Genomic DNA, 14,192 nt, shown 5'->3' on the forward strand with positions numbered 1-14,192 from the left:
ATCCCTTTAGCTTGGCACCCCTGCTCTGCATGAGGCAACTTTGTGTAATTTCCTTCCACATTCACGTCATCACACTGGTAAATCAACTGTAGTTAATTAGAAGCAACTAATAGTAATAATAAACTAGTAGTGGTGCACAACTTACAGTACTTTTAATTATATATTATATGGGTCTTTAATCTAGATTTAAACTGCAAAAGTGTGTCTGCCTCCCGAACAATGTTAGGTAGGTTATTCCAGAGTTTAGGCGCCAAATAGGAAAAGGATCTGCCGCCCGCAGTTGATTTTGATATTCTAGGTATTATCAAATTTCCTGAGTTTTGAGAACGCAGCGGATGTGGAGGATTATAATGTAACAAGAGCTCATTCAAATACTGAGGTACTAAACCATTCAGGGCTTTATAAGTAATATTTAAGTAATATATAAAACCAATATTTTAAAATCTATACAATGTTTGATAGGGAGCCAGTGCAGTGTTGACAGGACCGGGCTAATATGGTCATACTTCCTGAACAATACAAAATACAAATAATTGTTTTTATAGAACATACTTTGTAATTTCTACTGTGTTGCTAGGTGGATTGCCTTGTTATCAACTGAAAAACATCAAAATACTTTGTTGATTATAACCCTTATCTTCAAGTATTACTCCACAAATATTACCCCTACCCCAAAATTAGCAAAACAATAAATAAAATAAAATAAACAGTAGAAATGATTAAATCATGACCCAAATAATTATTTATTTATTTTTTTATTTTTTTACAAAATAATCACTGTAGCCACATTTTACAGAATGACCTCACCAAACATTATGAGGAGTAAGATTTTCTTCTTTTTCAACAAGCATGACACAAATATAGAAATTATGAATTTTTTATATCTATCTCCCATTTTTTTCAGTTTTAGGACTAGCAAACTGGATCAGTCCACTGAAGTTTCAGTTTGCTGAAGTCATTTATGAAGTGTCGGGCAACTTTACTGGAGCACCCCAATTAAAATAGGAAATATGATGTCATAAAGTCATCCTAAATGCATTCTAAATTCATTTGCTCACTGTTTAAAAGACAGTTAATATTCAGTAATATTATCCTTTTTATTGCAACGACACATCAGAGGAGAACAAAAGTTGAACTGAATTGAATTTTACTGTCTCCCCCTGTATTATCCCCTCTCTGGTGTCTGGCAGTGGATCAGTGCAGCACATCTTGAAAGCTGCTGTGCTTCGCTCAGGGAATTCGCTTGGTTCCCCATCATTAACTTTTGCCAGCTCTGGAGAGCACATTCTAAAGGATCTCTCTCTCTCTCTCTCTGCATCTCCACATCCTCTTCTCCTCTCCTCTAGTCCTTCTCATGTCCCTGCTGGACTTGAAGAGCTGTCCATATGCTCCCTCATTCATGACTTGTTTGGTGTGGTCTGCAAGGCTCACAGGAAACTGCTAAATCTAAAGCCAATACTTTATTTCCCGGGAGGCTTTTGCGGACCCTCAGGGCAGAGGCACGCAAAGACTCTTGGGATTTTGAAAACTCTGAAAAAGAGATTTGTCCCTCCCTTCCCTTTGGGGCAGAGGCACACTTGGGACTCCCAGGGATTTGAAAAAAGAGATTTGTCCCATGCTCCCACTAATAACAGTCGCATATGTGCAGGACAAGAGAGATTAACCTCTTAATTTCCACTATGGATTGGAGAAATAATCATAAATGTACTAAGAAAGGAGATTATAGAGTGCAGAATTAGGGTTCTGTACCTAAAAATCTAATTTAAAACCTTTCATGAGGACTAATCGTGGTTAAATGATGGTATATTCTTCTGTAGAAGCCACGAGTTATAACATTTTAATTTGAGTTGAATTGTTTTGAAATACCTATGCAAAAAAATAAAAAAAAATAGTAATAATATATATATATATATATATATATATATATATATATATATATATATATATATATATATATATATATATATATATATTCCATAGTCATGAAAATAAAGAAAACTCTTTGAATGAGAAGGTGTGTCCAAACTTTTGGTCTGTACTGTATATAATTTTATTTGTATTTGTATTTTATTAATAATCTGTGAACATTTTTGTAGACCTCATCACATGGCTCGAAGGGTGCAGCATATCTTGCCTCTATTGTTGTATTTTCCTACTGACACAGGAGGTTGGGTCAGGACATATCAAAGGGTTAACCCCTTTCTATTAAAATCCAATAAATGAATAAAGCTTCAACTGCCAATGGTCCCATTTTGTTCTAACTTCCTACCTAAACCTTTCTTTGATAGCAGAAAGTAATCCCCAAACTCCAGTTCCGGCCAAACGCACACGTTTTTCAGTGTTCCTGTCAATCAGAACAACAACATAAAAGAGATACAAGCACATTTCACCCCATGATACACCCAGTAGTGGCAGTCCTGGCAAGGTTAAGGATTGCATGTATCCTGTGGTATCAAGCCCCTGTCAAGTACACAAAGAGCGAGTGTCTGCATTCTTGCTCTCCAAGTATAGCACGAGTGCCAAAACAGACAAGAGAGGGTGGAGGAGGGGACGGCCGCTGAGAGACAAGACAAAAATGCAAATCCAGACAGAGATGATTGGTAACTTCCTCTTTGAGTCTGGCAGCTGCATTGAGGACTGCTGTGCGGAGGGTGGCGAGTTCCAGCCAAGGTACTTTAATGACTATTCAAGACAAAAGTGTTTTCTCCATTCAGCTACTCATGTATTATTAACAGTGCAGGGATGCTTTGTTTGTGTTTTAGGAATATATATATATATTAATTAATAAACAAGTAATAAAATTAAATACAAACACTGGATGAAATAAAACTAATATTTTCTTCATTTTCTATTTCTTAATATTATTAAAAAAGAAAGAAGAAAAATTACAATAACATTTTCTAAGTTATAAGTTTCTAAGTTTATAATAATATAAATAAAAAAATGTATTTATGTTGGTAATTAAGTTTGAAATCATTTTTATGCCTTATATATATATTTAATATATATATATATATATATATATATATATATATATATATATATATATATATATATATATATATATATATATTTAACCTGTTGATTTGTTATTATTAAATCAATGCATTATTAATTGTTTAGTAATGAATATTTATTATTTAAAATTAACAACACCAACACTTCTCTGTTGATGTTATTCTGTTGATGTTATTAGACTGATATACTAACTACTGATAGATTTCTAGACAGCTGTGTTATCGTCCCACCCTGAACTGTTTGGTAATAAAAAGAATAGATTTGCGTCCATTCATTACTTCTGACGTTTAATATGTTCTTGTGATTGTACAGGAATTTTGCCTATTAAATGCAACATAACCTTGTGATATGTCGCAACTTGCCCCTCTTCACCTGGCTTTTTATGGCCTGTTCAAGTGCTGAAAGAAACCCATTCAAGAACTTAAACCAACATGATCTCCTGTCCAACGTCCTCCCACAAACTTATTTCTGCTCGCTTGTGTAGATTATTAAAAAGAAAAGCCTGCTCTCCAGTTTGCACATCCGAATGGATACTAGTTGGCTAATTTTGCACATAGCCAAAATAATTATCAAACAGCATGTGCAGCAATTTGAGGCAGGACCTTTCCCAGGCCCCTAGCATGGTTCCCCTCTCTTCGTTCTGCCAGCTTTAGGTCCATAGCCCTGCAAGGCCTCAAACAACAGCTGCAGACCACTGCAAACATCCGGTGTGGAAGGAGGAGACAGCTAGTATAAAGGAGCGATTGATAGAAAAAAGGGTCTTGGTGGAATGCTCAGGAATGCCTGTCGGGTTTACAACTTAATTTAACTCTAGAGGCCTGGGCTTCATTCTTCTGGTGGCTACACTTATTGAGGAATGGATACCAAAAAAAAAAAAAAACAACAAAAAAGAAAGATTCAAATGCAAACCGTTATTGCCCAGCAACCAAGAAAAGGACACAGAACATTTGCATGCCGAGGGTTTGGTCTCGCCTTGATTAGTCTTTCATCTTTTTTTTTTTGCTCACTCTTATTTATAGTTTTAGTTCATCTTTGGGGGTTGCAATTTTTATTTAAGTTCTCATGTTTATCATATTTGCATTTGTGTGTTCTGAGCTATACATCTTTTATTCTTCGGCTTCTGAGAGAAATATCCTAGAAAATTAAAGCTGCCAAATTTAGAGCTGATCGAGAGCTTCCTGAAATGTCCTCTTTAAAGGCTTGAGGTTGTTTCTATACTCTTTTATTCACTGAATGCCTTTGCTCATGTTCAGTCAAGTCACAGATGCTAACTAGACGCCTCTTGTTTTGTTTATTTTTATAATTCCACTGCATAAATGTTAGTCCAATGCCATAATCTGTCATACAGTGAGAATGGAAAAGTGTACACAATTTTATTTCTAAATTCTATTCCTTTTTAAAATAAAAGTCCAGGCAAAATGTAGAACTTGCTGAACATTTATCTTCATTCTACCCAAGAGGAACAGATTTGGGGGAAATTTAGCATTACATTACTTGCTCATCAAGAGATCCTCAGTGAATGGGTGCCATCAAAATGAAAGTCCAAACAGCTGATAAAAGCATCACAATAATCCACAAGTAATCCACACAACTCCAGTCCATCAATTAATGTTTATTTAATAGGCAGTTTTCCAACACTGCTTACACAAGTTTCTCATTTAATAACATAATGTTCCTCAAGATGTGCTCAGAGTGCATGTCAAGCAGTAAGGACAACTTCACAATATATATATTTTTTAATAAACTCTTTGTTGAATAAATATTGGCACACTATATAAATATGTCTATTGAGGGCAATGTTCTCTGCCCCTCTTCAACAGCCTTGGTTCCAGAAGTATTTTTCAAGTAAAAAATTTTCACCTTAAATAAATCCGCAATAAAGAACCTTGAACTAAACCCACCAGCTCGGAGGTAAAATAATATATATATAATATATATATATAGTACACACCAAAAGTTTGGACACACCTTCTCATTCAAAGAGTTTTCTTTATTTTCATGACTATGAAAATTGTAGATTCACACTGAAGGCATCAAAACTATGAATTAACAACATGTGGAATTATATATGGAATTATATACATAGAAAAGTGTGAAACAACTGAAAATATGTCATATTCTAGGTTCTTCAAAGTAGCCACCTTTTGCTTCGATTACTGCTTTGCACACTCTTGGCATTCTCTTGATGAGCTTCAAGAGGTAGTCACCTGAAATGGTCTTCCAACAGTCTTGAAGGAGTTCCCCGAGAGATGCTTAGCACTTGTTGGCCCTTTTGGCTTCGGTCTGCGTTCCAGCTCACCCCTAAACCATCTCGATTGGTTTCAGGTCCGGTGACTGTGGAGGCCAGGTCATCTGGCGCAGCACCCCATCACTCTCCTTCTTGGTCAAATAGCCCTTGATGCCTTCATTGTGACTCTACAATTTTCATAGTCATGAAAATAAAGAAAACTCTTTGAATGGGAAGGTGTGTCCAAACTTTTGGTCTGTACTGTGTATGTATATATGTATGTATGTATGTATGTATGTATATATATATATATATATATATATATGCAAATTAGGTAAAATATAAATAAATACAATTTCACAGATCTCAGAAAGTCTTCTATATATAACTAGACAAAGTTTGGGGAAATGTGACTGTAACAATCAACTCAGATTTAAAATGTGCATGCATCTTTTCATTGCATGTTTTTGAAAAGCAGCAGTGAGGCCTGTCAAAATATGAAACATGCTTGGCCAGTCATGTTTGATTTGACCACCAGTGTGGGCTCTTTTATGCATTCATTCAAAAGTTGTCCTTGCAAATCCATTGGGGGGTGGGGGGAAGAGGAAGGAAGGAAGACTTCCTCCCTGTGGAGTGGATATTAACTCTGGCAGCTGGTGGGGAAAAGGAATTCTGCTGGAATGCTGCAAAGACACTGTTACACAAGCATTGCTGCTACATTCATTTGGCTCACCACTGTTTCATTGCTTTCTTCTGCACATCTAGTGGGAGATGGAGGAATATAGTGCGCTCTTGACATGGAAAAGAGAGTTTACCTGCAATAGAAGGCACGTCCTGATATTGCTGAGGTACATGTGTTCCTAGGTCAACATATTCAACCCATTCTCACTCCAAAGGCGTCAAAAACCGAAGCATGGTCAAGCGCCCCTAGCGTCAATTTTATGACGCCAAATGTAACTCTCGGCGTCGAAATATCGACGCCCTATGACCTTCATTGCTTTCAGTGGGAAACTTTTGGCGTCAGAACTTCGACGCGAGGACATGAGATGTTTATCGCTATGAAATCACGTTCAAGAAGTCTCATTCAGCACACATCGCGATACTTGCTGTCAGTTCCACTGTTTTGGTGAGTAGTCGTAAATACGCTCTTTTAATGCCTTTTATAAAATGTATTCTGTCTTCTTTATTACTCAGATTAGCGCCATATGTTTAATCGATGTATTATATCGGTCATCCGCGGCTGTCTTTGAGTTTCATTGCGTTTAACTAAATGAACACAGCTGCTAATTAGTGTGATTAAACTCTATCGGTCACGTGACGTGCCATAGACCTTCTTAATTTCAGGTTCAATTATGTTGTATTTGTAGTAAAATCGTGTTTATCACGACACTTACAAAAGTAATAAATGAAATGTGAAGTTAAAACACAGTAAACGGGACATTTACCATGTTTTTACCACAGTAACTGTAGTTTTACTATGGTATATTAGTAATCAATACAACAATACAATAATCACCAAACCAGCTATGTTCTGTAATGTTAGTGTTTTTATGTGCTTTTATATGACAGATATCACAGTTATCATATGTTCTGTACCATGCTTTTAATACCTTTTAATGTAAAGCCAAAAAAAAAATCAAATAAAACAAATTAAAACTAAATAATACAAAAAATGTATTTTTCCATCTTGCAGTTCATTCATATCAGTTTATATCTAAATATTTTGCTCACAGATCATTATTAACAATCTGTATATAATTCAATTTTATTTTCTCTCCCCTTTTTTATTATTTTTATTTTTAGCTGAAAAGACGTAAAGGAAGCAGTCAGCCCAGTGGTGTTTCTGGAGAAGTATTCCTTCAGAAATTGAGACGACAGAAAGCTGCGGAGGCAGACATTTGCAGCAGTAAGTCTGTGATAGTTTTACCCTTTTATCAAACATTCCTACTGTTATAATTTGTACAGCATGTGTTGTTTCTTAAACTGTTGCACTGTCTAAATACCCACACTTGCCATCTTTGCACTTGACCACTTGATTAATTATTTGACGTCTTTCCTGTATTTGGCCTAGGTTTTCATGACCTGATGACTGTGGTTCCCAATCCTGGTCCTGGAGAACCCCAGCACTGCACGGTTTTGGTGTCTCTTATCTGACAAACACATTTTGAGGTCTTGGAGACTTCACTGATGAGCTGATGAGCTGAATCAGGTGTGTTTGATCAGGGAGACGTCTTAAATGTGCAGTGTTGGGGTTCTCCAGGACCAGGATTGTGAGCCACTGCCTTATGGGACACACTTATGTGTTTACAGAGATTTTTAATATCTAATTATCAATATTTCACATACTGTACATTGAACAGCTTTCCGTGACCTCTTGTGAGATCTCGGCAAAAAGTCTGACGATTTATTCCAAAACATGATGTATGATGGGATACACTAAGCGTTGTATAGTGCTCCGGAGCAATATTGGAGAAGTTTAGTGTGTGTTAAGGACGCTGCGCTTTGGCATTATTAAGACCGGGGACAGTCTTGTGCACACACTGTCACGTACACACACTCTCAAGTGGCCAAGACTGCAAGTGTGGGTATCTGGACAGGGTCAAAGTCTTAAAAAAGAACCCTAAACACAGTTGCACATCACTTGTATGATATTGTACAAGCCCCAGGACTGTCTCATCTGACACTATTAAAATAATTCATATGACTATAGCTTGCTATTTATTACTTGCTTTTAATAATGCATGCATTTAACATTTAATTATACAGCATCTTTACAGAGGCTGCTTTTGTGTTCTAAACAAAACCCAGTGTAATGTATAAGTTGAATGTAATTTAATATTTCCTTCCTTTCTGTCTTACAGGGTTGTTTGCAGATAACACTGTAGTTCTCCATCATGCACAAGGACTCACCTCGTTAACTCTTTATCCCCCACACACACAAAAAATGGTCCCTGGATCAGTGATTAGACTTTACAGTGGTTTGATTTTTGCAGAAGATGTAACTTTGTTTTAATTATAAGCTCATAATGAATACATTACAGAACCAGTGATGAAAAGAATAGTTAAAAATAGTGTTTTTCGTATTGATAAAGCATTGTGTTCTCTTTTTCAAGCTTCATACAGTAAACTTTACTTGGTGTCTTCCTAATGCTTTTATCATTAAAAAAAAGCATCAGTTCTCATCAGGAATTTTAGTAAAGGAGATATTCATACACAGCCATCCCCTAGTTCCAGTCATGAAGTGAATGCATGATGTTATTGTCAAAGGTAGCAGGTGTTTGTTTTCCTGAACACTTTCTCTGTCTTCGATTGTTCAGACAATCAATTGTTCTTCAATTGTTCAAAACAATCAGTGTTTATTTGATGCTGTGCTGATAGAGTTTTATAGATGATATTGCACACTTGACATGCATGTCTTCATGGTGTTATTTTGTGAGTTTTAAACATTTACATTGTGTTGTATAACATTTTGGTCAGCTTTTTCCAGTGTTCTTCTATAAGACATACTGTATTTCCTGTTTTGTTTTTTAATAAAAGCATTTTCATTTGCATACTGAAAATAGTTAACGTTTACAACATAACTGCCTTTTTATTCTTAATTTGGGTACGTCTTTAAATGAGTTTGACATATCAATAAATAATGGAAGATCTTTACAAAAAATGCATGTTCATTATGCTTTATGTATTTATTTGTTCATTCATTCATTCATTTATTCTTTCTGTTTGTATTCCTTCAAATGGTAGAGAAATGGTAAATCACAGAAACACAAATGTGAACAATTATAACTTTAAAACACAATGTAATATACAATGTAAATTTTAGAAGCACATCATTTGATTAGTAAATATATTTTTCTTTGGTCAAAAAAAAAAATTAAAATCTTAAAAATCTGTTTTATATTTAATGAGAGGAATCTATCTGTTGGGTGCTAACTGCGAGTGCTGGGCATGTGCACATCAATATTGCCCAATTTTTGTAAAGCTGAACAACGGAGGAAGGTGTAGACGTTAATAAAACAGAATCTAATAAGTAGCAAATATTATCTATTGTTAACCGAATCTATCCCTTCAGCCGAAAAACGAAAGACATCTGTCATAAATGGATAAGGTAGTGTGACGCTGCTGCTCAGCTTTGATGTCATTGGCTGTGAATTTTCAGGACAGTCTGTGGTTGGACTATCTTTTAACCCATTTTAAACAGCGCATCATGTTAAAAAGTATGTTTTGCTGCTAGCATCACATTAGTAATATATTAAGTCAACAATGAAGTGTCGCTATCTTGAGAAAAATTACATCTTTAGCGAGATCCTATCCCTAACCCTGTGCATAACTTCAATGAACTACAAAAAACAGCCCCCTAGTGTTGCCTTTCCATAGATAGAACGATGGAGGGTTGTGGGTAATGTAGTTTAAAACTTTTTATTAACGAAACAAAATAAATTATTTATTTTAAGGAAAACTGGATCTCTAAATATGTTCATTGTGCAAACATCTATGATATATTTGAGAGGCAGGCTGAAATGTGGTATTTTACAGTGAGCAATATTTAAAATGCCTTTATGCCAGCTTTCCATTTATTTCTGAAAACTGAGTTCAACATTAGTTTATCAGCATAGCATAAGTAATAATCCTGCCCATTTTCTCTTTGATATGTTTATTGGACTCTGATTTACAGCCATTTGAAATGTACAGTTTTGGGCTCTTCCGGGGGGTGCTACTGGGCCCCTGGGTGTAGAAGGGCAGTAAAACCTACATATATGTATTATCCTCATCATGGACAACAAACTGAGCTGAGTCACATTTATATCTGGCAGTTTTCACAGTCCTCTGTTTTCTATTCTTACATCATGACTAGGACAGCTTTTGACAGGACATTGTGAGGCCATCTGATGAAACATGGAAAAATTATAAAGAAATTATTTAATAATGAAAATAATAGATTATTTCTTTGAGTTTTGAAGTAAATGGCAATAAATATAATGGATGAACCTGCAACAACATGCCATTATCTATTCCCCACTGTAAAGCAGTAATCAAGGACAATGTATACACATTGTGATACTTCACTATTACACAAGGACAAATTCATGCAGTGCTAAGAATATATATATATAAACTAATTAGCAAAATCAGTGTAAAAATGTCCTCCTCACCCCCTTATCTTGCTCCTCAGATGTTGAACATCAGTAATGTGCCTGCTCTTGGTTTGAATACAGTACAAGATCCACGTTGATCATTCCTGCTACATTCTCAGTTATCCCTCAAGTGTTTGTAACAATAAAGCCCATGGCACCATCTTGTAATGCAAAATAATTTATCTCGTAACTCCCTTTATTTCACAAAAAATTTGCATATTTGTTACTAAAATATAAAAAATAACTTTCTGGTGCACTGATGTCCCAGATGTTATTAATCTGATCAAAAATGTTTATGACTGAAGTAAAAAATAATCCTAATAATTAATATGTAGTTTTTTCAAGTCTAAAATAAACACATATGAGCCTACCTAGTAAAATGATGTGTTTACCAAGAATCTTCAGAACACAGTATTCACCATTTTCATTTTATTGAAGCATACACTATAAAGTTGATAAAGTAGCATCAAGACAAATAAGATTCAAGGAAAATAATTATCAACAAAAATACATTAACCTCATATATTAATCAGTTCACACAGATGAGTGATGAAATGTCATTAAAAGTCACACAGTCCCATCCAGTCAACTGTGATACAGATCATGTGATACATATAAGAAATGTGATACTGTTCCAGAAAATAATGATTCCTTATCATCACATCTAAACTGGTTTCATCTCCCCATCGTGATCTTCTTCTCTTGTGTCTGGAAACAGTTTGTGGTTGATATCCAGCATTGATGTGGTGTAGCTTGTTCTCAGCCAGAGGATCTCTCAGTCCTAACATCCCAGACCTGGTCAAAGTGAAACCAACAATCCAGATAAAGTTGTTTAATGGACAGAGAGCTCAGCTTATGTTCTGTGTGATTTTAGCAGTGTGAGCAACTATGACCCTTGTAGTACTATACACTTACCATTCTTCAAGCTGCTTTAAGACCTTTTGAGAAGCTTTTTCTTTGAAGACAATTTACCACATCCTCTTCTTTCAGTCCTTTCAAGAGCATCATTTGGTCAAAACCCCTCCTTTGGCTGATGAGATCATCTGTACAAATTAAAATACTGCAATAAATATTTCATTCAGCAAGAATTAAGAAAATGTTACAGAGGCAAAGGTCTTGCTCATGAGACTCCATTGGCATGTGTAGTTCTCATAGCCTCTAGATATGATCTACTGTTGCAGTAAATGTGTCTTTTTCCTCTAGAATCTTTCTCCAAAGTTCCTGACTTCTCTCACAAATGTGTTTTAGTCTGTGCAGTGTAAGGCCTGGCTTCAAACCAATCAACTATCAATTCACAACTTATAACACAACATTTACAAAACAATGAAATAATGTCGATTGGTGTTTATATCAACTAAACCAATTTCATGACACTTGTCTGCTTTTAAACAGGTGGTGTGTTTTTAAAAACATAAGATTAAAAATGTCCAGTCACACTTTGCTAACATGCTGTAATTGTAATAGTATAAAAAAAAATTAAGGCTGACATGAACAGTCCTGTGAGAGATCATCATAAAGTGCTGTAACAAATAACACAACATTGCTTCAACACACACATACCAGAGGACTTCTGTCTTTGTTTGAGCTCAAGATGGCCGTCTTCATTCCTCATCCTGAGCAAATCATTTCCTTGGTCTTCCTTCTCTTCTGTGAAACAAGATAATCTCTACTTACTCTGTGTGCAATTAATATTGCTCATTAAACATATAATTAAGTTAATTTAAAGTAAGATTCAAACCAGAGCATTTGATGAATAAATGTTGATTCAAACATATTTTAACCAAATGTACCTGGGAAGAGCTGATCATGGCAAGATTTGCTGAGAGTCAGTTATAGCTCTTTTAGTTTTTCGGAAGGTTTGTGAGGGTTGGCTCCCCAAAAACTTCTGAAAAAGAAGAACAGCATCTGCAAACAATCCTGTAAGACAGAAAGGAAGTAAATATTAATTATGTGCAACTTGTACATTACACTGGGTTTTGTTTAGACCATAAAAGCAGCCTCTGTAAAGATGCTGTATAATTAAATGTTAAATGCATCCATTATTAAAAGCAAGTAATTAATAGCAAGCTATAGTCATATGAATTATTTTGATAGTGTCAGATGAGACAATATCATACAAGTGTTAAACTGAATTATTAAGACTGATGTGCGACTGTGTTTAGGGTTCATTTTTAAGACTTTGACCCTGTCCAGATACCCACACTTGCAGTCTTGGCCACTTGAGAGTGTGTGTACGTGACAGTGTGTGCACAAGACTGTCCCTGGTCTTAATAATGCCAAAGCGCAGCGTCCTTAACACACACTAAACCTCTCCAATATTGCTCCGGAGCACTATACAACGCTTAGTGTATCCCATCATACATCATGTTTTGGAATAAATCGTCAGACTTTTCGCCGAGATCTCACAAGAGGTCACGGAAAGCGGTTCAATGTACAGTATGTGAAATATTGATAATTAGATATTAAAAATCTCTGTAAACACATAAGTGTGTCCCATAAGGCAGTGGCTCCCAATCCTGGTCCTGGAGAACCCCAACACTGCACATTTAAGACGTCTCCCTGATCAAACACACCTGATTCAACTCATCAGCTCATCAGTGAAGTCTCCAACACCTCAAAAGTGTGTTTTGTGTGTTCTGACTGCTTCCTTTACGTCTTTTCAGCTAAAAATAAAAATAATAAAAAAGGGGAGAGAAAATAAAATTGAATTATATACAGATTGTTAATAATGATCTGTGAGCAAAATATTTAGATATAAACTGATATGAATAAAACTGCAAGATGGAAAAATACATTTTTTGTATTATTTAGTTTTAATTTGTTTTATTTGATTTTTTTGGGATTTACATTAAAAGGTATTAAAAGCATGGTACAGAACATATGATAACTGTGATATCTGTCATATAAAAGCACATAAAAACACTAACATTACAGAACATAGCTGGTTTGGTGATTATTGTATTGTTGTATTGATTACTAATATACCATAGTAAAACTACAGTTACTGTGGTAAAAACATGGTAAATGTCCCGTTTATTGTGTTTTAACTTCACATTTCATTTATTACTTTTGTAAGTGTTGTGATAAACACGATTTTACTACAAATACAACATAATTGAACCTGAAATTAAGAAGGTCTATGGCACGTCACGTGACCGATAGAGTTTAATCACACTAATTAGCAGCTGTGTTCATTTAGTTAAACGCAATGAAACTCAAAGACAGCCACGGATGACAGATATAATACAGCGATTAAACATATGGCGCTAATCTGAGTAATAAAGAAGACAGAATACATTTTATAAAAGGCATTAAAAGAGCGTATTTACAACAGTGGAACTGACAGCAAGTATCGCGATGTGTGCTGAATGAGACTTCTTGAACGTGATTTCATAGCGATAAACATCTCATGTCCTCGCGTCGAAATTCTGACGCCAAAAGTTTCCCACTGAAAGCAATGAAGGTCGTAGGGCGTCGATATTTCGACGCCGAGAGGCACATTTGGCGTCATAAAAGTGACGCTAGGGGCGCTTGACCATGCTTCGGTTTTTGACGCCTTTGGAGTGAGAATGGCCCAGCAAACATGCCCGCACGGGCCCACTGCGGGTTTTCTGTGGGACAGTGTGGGCAGAGCAAACCCACACTAAACCCACGTGGGCCCCATGTGGGTTAGCCCATGCGGGGCCCACAGCAGTTTTGCCCACAGGGGGCCCCAAGCGGGTTTTGTGTGGGCAAGCCCACTGTGGGCTTGCCCACACAAAACCCGCTTGGGGCCCCTTGTGGGTTAGCCCATGCGGGCCCACAGTGGGTTT

At 35.9% G+C, this 14,192-nt stretch overlaps 1 protein-coding gene and 1 long non-coding RNA gene across 3 annotated transcripts in view; both read right to left on the reverse strand.

Moving 5' to 3' along the window:
• The window catches only part of LOC132142383 (serine/threonine-protein kinase 16-like), a 498,700-nt gene that overhangs the window by 122,535 nt on the left and 361,973 nt on the right, over positions 1 to 14,192 (reverse strand). The gene's annotated exons all lie outside the window — the stretch shown is intronic.
• On the reverse strand, positions 10,847 to 12,283 carry LOC132141869 (uncharacterized). 2 transcript variants are annotated; one of them, XR_009433941.1, is made up of 4 exons: positions 12,171 to 12,283; positions 11,941 to 12,027; positions 11,296 to 11,423; positions 10,847 to 11,175 (listed from the first exon to the last, which is right to left on the reverse strand). It is a non-coding gene; the product is annotated as an uncharacterized LOC132141869 (long non-coding RNA). The 2 variants fall into 2 exon arrangements; XR_009433940.1 differs by lacking the exon at positions 12,171 to 12,283 and having other exon boundaries at positions 11,941 to 12,118.

Source organism: Carassius carassius, chromosome 6 (genome assembly GCF_963082965.1).
Source record: "Carassius carassius chromosome 6, fCarCar2.1, whole genome shotgun sequence".
In the NCBI taxonomy this organism is placed as follows: Eukaryota; Metazoa; Chordata; class Actinopteri; order Cypriniformes; family Cyprinidae; genus Carassius; species Carassius carassius.